The sequence below is a fragment of the Pectinophora gossypiella genome, unplaced genomic scaffold (genome assembly GCF_024362695.1).
Source record: "Pectinophora gossypiella unplaced genomic scaffold, ilPecGoss1.1 Pgos_34, whole genome shotgun sequence".
NCBI lineage: Eukaryota > Metazoa > Arthropoda > Insecta > Lepidoptera > Gelechiidae > Pectinophora > Pectinophora gossypiella.
In genome coordinates, this window is record NW_026063244.1 from 992463 (window position 1) to 1003124 (window position 10662).

Sequence of the window (10662 nt, forward strand, 5' to 3'; positions counted from 1 at the left end):
TAGTGTTTACCGAGAATCCAACAACTGTGCGATTTTTATCGATGGTCCGGCCGGCACCGGAAAAACGCTTTTATTGAAGGTCATAACTGCATATATCCACGGTAACCTTAAAGGTATAGCTTTAACCTGTGCATCGTCTGCAATTGCTGCTCAAAATTACACAAACGGAATGACGGCTCATTCTTTGTTTAGATTTCCTTTACATCTACTAGATGATAGCGGATACTGGAACATCTCAAATGGTACTCAAAGAGCTGAATTGATTTATAATTCTAATCTCATTGTGTATGATGAAGCGCCGATAGCTCATAAATACCTTACAAATTTATTAAATAGATCATTGCAGGATTTGATGAGGTCAGACAACATTTTTGGTTCTAAAATAATTATTTTTGCAGGAGATTTTCGTCAAATTCCTCCAGTAGTCCCAGAAGCACGAACGAATTTTGATATATTAAACGCGTCACTAAAAACTTCACCTATTTGGAAACAATTGAAAAAAATTAGTTTGGTAACTTAACAGAGATGTAACGATGACGCACAGTATGCAGATTTTCTTTTAAAACTGGGTTCAAATTTATTACCTACTCTTAGATTAGAAACAAATAATAATGATTTGCAATTAGTCCAACTTGAATCCATTGATTATGTTACTGAATTAAAAGATTTAATTGACAAGGTGTTCCAGATTTCGATTTGGTTTGTGTAATCACGCGTAATCTTAGTTTCGCGGATGGCTTAGTAAATGGCACCAAAGTAGGGCCTGCATGTTTAGGGCCTGCAAAACTCTGAAAGTATTCTAATGAAACTGTCCCGTACGTAACTAGCCATGAACGCATTCGCCGCTAGCGTGATGCCCATACATTTGACCTGGATGACGGTGTTATGGGAGCCTGATATTACGTACTTAATCATAAAATAAAGCATGATACACAAGGAGACGAGATGCATTGTAAAGTACATTTCTTTATAAACTATTATTGTAGGTAATCGACTACATTTTTGGCCAAAACTCGTACAGCAAAGTGACTCTGCCCAACTCAGTAGCGCAATAAGTGTGATATTAGATATGTGTGATTACTTATGGCTCTGTCTGGCCCATTAGGGATAAAGGCGTGTTTTATGTATGTTCACATCTTCTTCTTCTATCGTGTGGGTTGTAAGGTGGATAACCAACCTCGTCAATCCCGGTGCGAGGGTTATTATTGAGCCGCCAAAGGCCCCTGACATGGCTCATGTAACGACTACTTACTTACATCAGTAAGCAGTAACCGGGATCAAAGCCCATTGTTTGTTTAACTATTGTGTCTGGAAACCTCGGCCTTACAAGGAAGAAACAAAACAGTTTAAAAATATTTATTAGTATGGCCATCACTGGCACGTTTACCCTTTACTAGGGCAGGCAGAAATAAAAGAGGTGGTAGCTGTTCACTCAAAAGTTAAATACCTTGAACAGCTGATTGCTACGTAGTGTTGTGCAAATTTGAATTTATTACATGAAGACCATGTATATATTCTATCAGCGACACCTGTAAATTGCGCAGATCGCACAATATCATTACCGACTTCGGCTTACGTCGGACGTCCGTCACTCCCGCGACATAAAGACAAAGTTCGTGTACAATTAGAAAAAGTATCCAGACAAATAAGGTTGGCAATTCCACGGTATAAAAATAATAAGAAAACCATTAAAACTGCGTCGAAGATGTCTCGGCAATATACTTTGAGGTGGAACAACCACCAGCCGAACTTCATTTCGATGTTCACAACGCTGCTGAACACGCAAACATTAGTTGATGTCACCCTCGCGGACGAGGGGAAACATCTACAGGCCCACAAAGTAGTATTGTCTGCATGCAGCACTTATTTTCAGGCACTGTTTATGTACAACCCGTCTCGGCATCCGATCGTGATCCTGAAAGATGTCACTTTCGCAGATCTGCGAACAATGGCCGATTTTATGTATTACGGCGAAGTTAATGTCACAAAGGAACAGCTCCCACAGGTGCTGGATACAGCGAAAACTCTAAAGATAAAGGGTCTGACGGAGATGCCGGACTCGACACTGCTAACGCGGTCACAGGGCACGTCCGCTGACTTCCCTACCGACTCCGTTATCTCGCAGCGACACGCTGCCTCGCCAAGCATTTTGCCGAGGCGGAAACGGGGGCGAAGGAGGAGTTCGGCAGGCTCGGGGCAGATGGTGGAGGAAGAGGGCCGCGAGGAGTCCGGCCCATCGGTGAATGTGGTGCGCGGCGACGCGATCACGTTGAGCTCGGTGCCGCAGCGGCGCAGCCGGGAGTATCACGACGACAGGGCCGTCGACGGTTCCCAACAAACATCCGAAGCACAAAATACTTGGAACAATTGGGAATGGGGGGTAACACAGGAATGGCTCAAGGAGGACAGTGGAGTATGATGGAGCATACGTACCCGCGGTACTCGAATGCGTGCTTGGGTAGCACCGGTCTGCAGGGCGAGGCGATGTACATTTATTTATTTATTTTTTACAGTTTATTTGTTTTTTTATATGAACAACATGAGCCAGTACATGAACGCGGGGCTGAGCGAGTACGGGCAGGCGCTCGGCGTTGGTGGCGTGGGCGGAGTGGGCGGCGTGGCAGGCCCCTCGCCAGGACCCAGCTGCGTGGCGGACGCTGCCGCCGCACCCGAGCAGCCGCCGCAGCAGCAGAAGCGCCGCCGCGCCACCAACCCACGGTCCGAGGAAAACTTCCAGCGCTCTCTCGAGGCCGTGCGCTTCGGCGGCATAGGCTTTTGCAAGGCCGCGCGCCTTTTCGGCGTCAACAACCACACTCTATGGCTCGAATACAAAAAGAAGGGCTACCCCAACAACCGGCCGAGCATCAAGAGCCGCATCAAACGAGAGCGCACGACGCCGCCGCCGCCGAGGGACCTCGTCAAGGATGACGTACCGCAACAGGAGCAGCAGATGGCGCTCATCTGCCCACCGCACCCCGTGCCCGTAAGCTATATTGACTCCCGGCCCGTCGACTTCCCGCTGCAGGGCATGGCCCACAACTCGCCCCTCAACATCCTCAGGTTGGCAATTCCACGGTATAAATATAATAAGAAAACCATTAAAACTGTGTCGAAGATGTCTCAGCAATATAGTTTGAGGTGGAATAACCACCAGCCGAACTTCATCTCGATGTGGACAACGCTGCTGAACACGCAAACATTAGTTGATGTCACCCTCGCGGACGAGGGGAAACATCTCCAGGCCCACAAAGTAGTATTGTCTGCATGCAGCACTTATTTTCAAGCACTGTTACGAAGCATTTCGGACCAGACGAGCCTTGTAGCGACATCTAGTGATTTTTGACGTTTACAACGTAATTTTATGACATCACAGATGGCGCTGCAGGGTTATCGATGGGCCCGAACATTTGAATAATTAATTTTCAATTTTTTCTAAATTATTTATTATAGGTCTGAATACAGATTTCAAAGCTTTTTCATTTTCGGTTTCAATGTTGTAATATGGTGTTATACGTTGTAATATGTTGGCTCGCAGGTTCGCACGATGTAGTTCTCAAGTAAAAGTAACGCTTTTCAAGGCGTATTGTCAGAGCTTCTACACGTGCAGCCTGTGGGCTGACTGTACGCGACGGGCATACGGCGACCTGCGCGTCCAATACAACAACGCGTTCAGGGTCCTGATGGGGCTGCCGCGGCGTTCTAGTGCGTCGGGAATGTTCACGGTAGCGCATATTGACGGCTTTGCAGCCATTATTAGAAAGCGATGCGCTTCCTTTCTAGCGAGGGCGCGCGACAGCCCTAACGGCATCCTGAGGGCGTTGGTGGACCGGTGGGACTCGCCTTTTCTTAAGGTGTGGATAGGCCGCCATACCGCATAGGACCACTTCGTTTTTATTTATTGATTTTTATTTATTGATTTTTATTTATTGATTTTTAATTTTTAATTGTTTATTTTGTAATTTGAATTTGACTTTTACTATTTTAATTGTTTGTGGTATATTTTTTTTTAATGTATGGATTTTTAAATCTGAAATAAACGATATATTATTATTAATGTTTCGCAATTTCTTAACCTTTTTTTTAACAGCTTCTGCTGCATTGACTATTTGGCGTTTTAAACAAGCTTCCATTATGAAAATAAGTTTGTGCTTCTGCTAAATCTTTAGGCAAAATAACCCGATTTACCAAGTAACATCACATTATATATCAGAAAAATGATATGATCAATAAAAAAATACGAAACTGTCAAATTTATTTCTATAACATCCTTCATTTTTCTGACAATCTTTATTGATCACCAAATAACTATATGGTTCACTCCATATTTTAGAACACATTTCACGGAACTCTTTCCAGGACATATCTGTGTTAACGTGTTCATCATAAACGTGTTTCATATTTATTTCATCTTGCTTAAACAGAATAATCAAATTAGCATTGGCTCGTACTAGTTGTTTTGGAACCTTACTGTAAGTTTGATTTAAATAAAACGAATCTATGTTTCGATGCCTACCCATCGCAAAATAATCTCGCATGTTATTCTGATTTTCACACGCTGCGACATCAAATATAATTATTGAATTTGGTTTAGCATCCTGGGGGCGGAGAACTTCTTCACTATCCTTATATTTTGAAAATTAGACACTGGGCACCATGTCTAGGACTTTTTCCAAAAATATGTATTTTGGTTGATCTAATGTTTTTGAATACACGTAAACATTTTTAAATTGCAACCCATTGTTACCGACTTTTGCCACCGACGCCAGCGCCACTGCCCGGACATGATCATTATTTTATACATTTAGTTAATTACCTATTTTATTTGGATTGTCATACATTAATTATTTACTTTAATTACTTAATTCGATTAATAAAAATATAAGTAATAATATTAGCTCGGGTTACAATTAAAAATATAATATGGGCCATTGTTATGATTCAAAAAGTAAGTAAGGTGGGGTTGATATCTGATTGGTGTTAAAAAAACTGTCCGTAACCGTCATTCCATTTTGAGCACAATAACAAGGTGTTACTCTGTAAAAATAGATCCATTTGTACATTTGTTAAGAGTATTATTTGGCCATCTTCGACCCACTGTTCGTAACATTTCAGAAGTGGGATTCGAATCTAAAATGTCCGGCCCATATATTAACGGATTGGGACGGCGGAAGCGAAAATATTCTAAATTAAAAACTACGACCTCGGAAGAAGAAGTTCGCCACCAGCAAACAGAAGACGAAAACAGTGAAATTTTTTTTTCATCGGATGATCCCGACACATTCCCGACGTGCAAAAGGCGCCGAGTTACACCTACGGATGCTGAACTGATACCAAAGTTCCAACCTGACTTGAAAAACAGTAACGTGGCCGGATGGATACATAAAATTGATCAGCTTGGTGATATTTATGGATGGAATCACAAAGATCGACAATTTATTATGCAAATACGGCTTCGTGGCTCAGCAAGGGACTGGTATGACGACTTGGATGATTACGATCTTACATGGAAAGAGTGGAAGAACGCCCTACAAACTGCGTTTCCTAGATCTACGGACTACGTGGACAAGTTAGAACAAATGTTGGCACGGGTGAAAGAAGACAAAGAAACAATGACCAAGTACTACCACGAAAAGTTATCTCTGCTGAAAAAATGTAATATTACCGGAGAAGATGCCATTTCATGTATAATTCGTGGATTACCTGCTGAATTAAGGATTAATGCTAAGGCGTACAATTATGGAACACCAGAACAACTCTATTATGGATACTTATCATCATTAGAAAACTACAAGCGAGTCGCTGCAGCTTATACAGCGCAGAAGTCTACATGGAGGAGAGGAAACACTTTGTCACCGAGCACAACGTCAGCACAACAACAGCTTCAACCGAAGATCTGCTACGCGTGCCGGCGAGCTGGGCACGAGGCGCGCGATTGCTGGCAGCAGCAGCGCTGCGAGATCTGCCGCCGCTCTGGGCACACCACCGCCAACTGTTGGCACGCTCCGGGCTCTTCGCGACAACAATATAAGCAGGTCAGTGAGATACTCCATATTACGTACGATATATACCTGGACATTTATAAACGTCAAGTTTTCATCAATGGATGCCAATTAATAGCATATATAGATACGGGTAGTAAACTTAATATACTTGCGATTGAGTCAGCTGAAAACTTGCAACTCAAATTGCAACCATCCACTGTTGTAATGAGGGGATTCGGAGGCGGTTATTCGAAATCACTGGGTGCATGCGATATTACTGTTTTAGTTGATAATTTAATGGTAGAAGGACGAGTGGAGATTACTGATTGTAAATTGTCGGATATAGATTTAATAATTGGACAAACAATGATAAACCAGCAAAACGTCAGTTTGGTCACTACGACAACATCTGCAAACTTTGTTTCGACCCACAAACTTATTGATGCGCTGTCAAATATTCAATTGAATGAATTAGAATTTGTCTCGAAATTTCCAGTATACATAAGATGTAATACTACGATACCGAAACAAAGTTGCATATTTGTTGAGGTGTATGTTGACGATTACTGTACTTCACAAGAGCACACATTTCTTACCCATGCGGTATGGTTTGAATTGGGTGGTACGTCTTATCTAATACCGGAGGCGATTATAGATTCTAATAAATCGTATTTAAAGGTCATGAATTTAGGAAATGAAGATATTGTGTGGTCGAGTGGCAGGTTGATAGCCAGGGCGGAGTATATAACACAGTGCGGAGACAATTTGGATACAAATGTGTTTACTATTGGTGGGTGTACACAGGATGATAGGAGCGAAATTACACTATCCGATATTGACGTTGGTGAGCTCGATGAAATGCAGACTAAGCAGCTATTAGGACTATTGAATAAATATAACTGCTCGTTTGCCAGGAATACAAATGACTTAGGTTGTACGAATTTAATTCAAATGCATATTGAAACGACTACAAACCAACCGGTGTACTGTAAACCTTATAGGCTATCATATAAGGAAAATGAAATAGTGAATGAGAAGATTAAGGATCTTTTAGATGCGGGCATAATAAGGGAGTCAATGTCTGAGTATGCTAGTCCGGTTGTGCTGGTCAAGAAAAAGGGAGGGGATTACAGGCTCTGTGTCGATTATAGGTCATTAAACGCGCGGACTGTAAAAGATCGTTATCCTTTGCCCCACATAGAAGACCAAGTGACTCGTTTAGCTGGTAAAAGCTTCTTTACGACTCTTGACTTGGCACAGGGCTACTATCAGGTACCTGTTGACGAAGCATCTATAGGCAAAACGGCATTTGTCACACCATCAGGCCAATATGAATTCTTGAAGATGCCTTTCGGGTTGGCCAATGCACCAGCAGTATTCTCACGGTTAATTCAGATGACCCTAGGTAAAGTTAGTAAAAACATTGCCCTATATTTAGACGATGTTATGATACCGACTGTTTCAGTCGAGGAAGGACTAGATCTGTTAGATCATGTTCTGCAGTTATTAACGGATGCCAATTTGAAACTTAATTTAAAAAAATGTTCTTTCCTTAAGAATACTGCTACCTATTTAGGTCATGAGATTACCGCTGGCACTATACAACCCGGACAAGCGAAGATAAACTGTGTTGCGGAATACAGTCGACCCCGTAACGTCCACGAGATCAGACAGTTCATTGGTTTGACATCGTACTTTAGGAAGTTCATTAGGAACTTTGCCGAGCTTGCACGACCGTTGACCAACCTTACAAAAAAAAATGTAGATTGGCAATGGGGCTCAGAACAAGAAACAGCGTTTCAAATGTTAAAACAACGTTTAATCGAGAGACCCGTCTTAGGTATATACGACAAAGATGCGATAACCGAGCTTCATACTGATGCCAGTAAGATAGGATTGGGCGGTATTCTCATGCAGTATCAAAGGGATGGTACTTTGAAACCGATAGCGTTTTTTAGTAGAGTTACGACTATTGAGGAAAAGAATTATCATAGCTACGAGCTTGAAACCCTGGCCGTGGTGGAGTCACTCAAACGTTTTCGCATTTATTTGACTGGAATACCTGTTAAGGTTATTACTGACTGTGCCGCGTTACGAACCACTCTAGTCAAGAAAGATTTGATCCCGCGTATAGCGCGTTGGTGGTTCACCATACAGGATTTTGACTTAGAAATAGATTATAGGCCTGGAGAACGCATGCGACATGTTGACGCCTTGAGTCGAAATCCTGTTTCAAGTTCGGTGCTAATGATAGATAACTCTGATTGGTTACTGACTTTACAACTGCAAGATGAGAATATACAAAACATTATTTCCCAGTTGCGTGAACCTAATGTGGGTTCAGACATTACATCCAACTATGAGGTTGAAGACGGATTATTGTACCGTAAGACTATATCAGGGAAACGATTCGTAATCCCGAAATTGGCTAAATATGGGCTATTACAAAAACTACACGACCAAATAGGACACCCGGGATTTGAAAAATGTGAAAAGTCCATTAAAGCGCAATTTTGGTTCCCAAAAATGACACGTTTCATACGCAAGTATATCAACGCTTGTCTACAGTGCGCTTATGGAAAGGGTAACCATGGTAGGCTGGAGGGTGAATTAAACCCTATAAGCAAAGTCGCTGTGCCCATGCACACGCTACACGCTGACCACCTTGGCCCCTTCATTAGGACTCGTAAGGGAAATACGTACGTACTAGTCGTGATCGATTCTTTTACAAAATTTGTGTTTGCAAAGGCAGCTAAAAATTGTAGCTCTATTGAAACTATAAGACTTTTAAAAGACATCTTCACCCAGTTTGGAAATCCCATACGAATTATCACTGATAGGGGGAAGGCGTTTACTAACCGATATTTTAAAGATTTCTCTCAGGAACAGCAGTTCAAACACGTTTTAAATGCCATTGCAAGCCCCCGTTCTAATGGGCAAGTAGAACGTGTAAATCGCACTATATTAAATGGTTTAAATACTATGTCTGATACTGAGTGTACATGGGATAATAAACTGGCTGATGTTGTTTGGGGAATTAATAACACCCCTAACTCTACTACAGGAGTAGCACCCTTTAACCTTATGTTTGGCCACACAAACACTCGCTTCCCGGCCTTCCCTATAGACGCCCCACAATGTTCGGAGTCTCAACAGCAACAGCTTCAAGCCAGAAGAGACACAGCTAAACTTCGCATTGAGAGGAATATGACTCTTATGAAGAGGAGGTTTGACAGTAAACATAAAAAGTGTAAGAAATATTCGGTAGGACAACTTGTCTTATGGAAGGGAGGTGTAGCTAGGGATGCGACTGCAAAGGTCACTAGAAAACTTGACGGATTATACACAGGCCCGTATAAAATCTGCAAGGCTGATTGTTCATTAAATCGATACACAATTAGTAGTATAAAAGGTATGAAGGGCTATAAGAAATTTTGTGCAGTTGTCAGGGGTGAAGTTCTTAGGCCTTATAAAACCACCGTTTCCGAAGACGACAGTTCAGGTAGCGACCATGACGTTGATCGCGATGATTTAATTGATCTCCTCGAGAGCTAAGGTCAATTCATTTAAAATATCAAGGAATGTGTGCCCTTTATGATTGCTACTTTTCTATAAATAGGTAATAATTATATTACATAGGAAGGTAAATAAATAGTAATTTATTTTGTATTAAATTAATGTTTGTTAAAAATTAATAGAAAATTATGAGCGAAGAGATTGTAATAAAACGAAGATTAATAATATATATCAACTTGTTTAATCTGAAATATGCACCAATCATAGATTAAAATAACATACTTACCTTCTTACGTTATACATTACTGCTTACTCTTAGTGACCAAATAAAATACATAAACAAGTACTTTCCTGTCTGGCTGTATAAAATTCAAAGTAAAATTAGCTACTTAGGTAATACTGTGTGTCGTCTCGCACTAAGTGACTATGTGACCAACTTTCGAACAATTTTTGTGTACTTACTTATTTAAAGGATAGCTATGTGATCAAATCCTACTGTGTGGTTTAAAAGTAAGGGTTCTATGTGATCAAACCCTACTGTGTGATTTAAAGGATAGCTATGTGATCAAATCCTACTGTGTGGTTTAAAAGTAAGGGTTCTATGTGATCAAACCCTACTGTGTGATTTAAAGGATAGCTATGTGATCAAATCCTACTGTGTGGTTTAAAAGTAAGGGTTCTATGTGATCAAACCCTACTGTGTGATTTAAAGGATAGCTATGTGATCAAATCCTACTATGTGATTACAAGGATGGCTATATTGTCAAACCTTACTGTGTGATGTCAACGATAGGCCATCCAATTGAACCTTTTCTTGATACAATTAGCGTATATATATGTCCCTTATTGAACTATGCTACAAATATAACCCAGCACATTCAATCCATAAAACAAGAAACTGCGTGATTATATTTCATTTTTCAGGGCCCCGGCAATGGTCCGCAGAGCAGCAGTGGAGGCCGCGGGAGCCGGCCTATGCAGGATGGCCGAATGTTACCGACTTTTGCCACCGACGCCAGCGCCACTGCCCGGACATGATCATTATTTTATACATTTAGTTAATTACCTATTTTATTTGGATTGTCATACATTAATTATTTACTTTAATTACTTAATTCGATTAATAAAAATATAAGTAATAATATTAGCTCGGGTTACAATTAAA

The 10662-nt window shown here is 41.2% G+C and overlaps 1 pseudogene; it reads left to right on the forward strand.

The window, feature by feature from the left end:
- The first annotated feature begins 1644 nt into the window (after nucleotides 1-1644).
- LOC126381042 (uncharacterized) lies at nucleotides 1645-3381 on the forward strand (annotated as a pseudogene).
- The last annotated feature ends 7281 nt before the right edge of the window (nucleotides 3382-10662 follow it).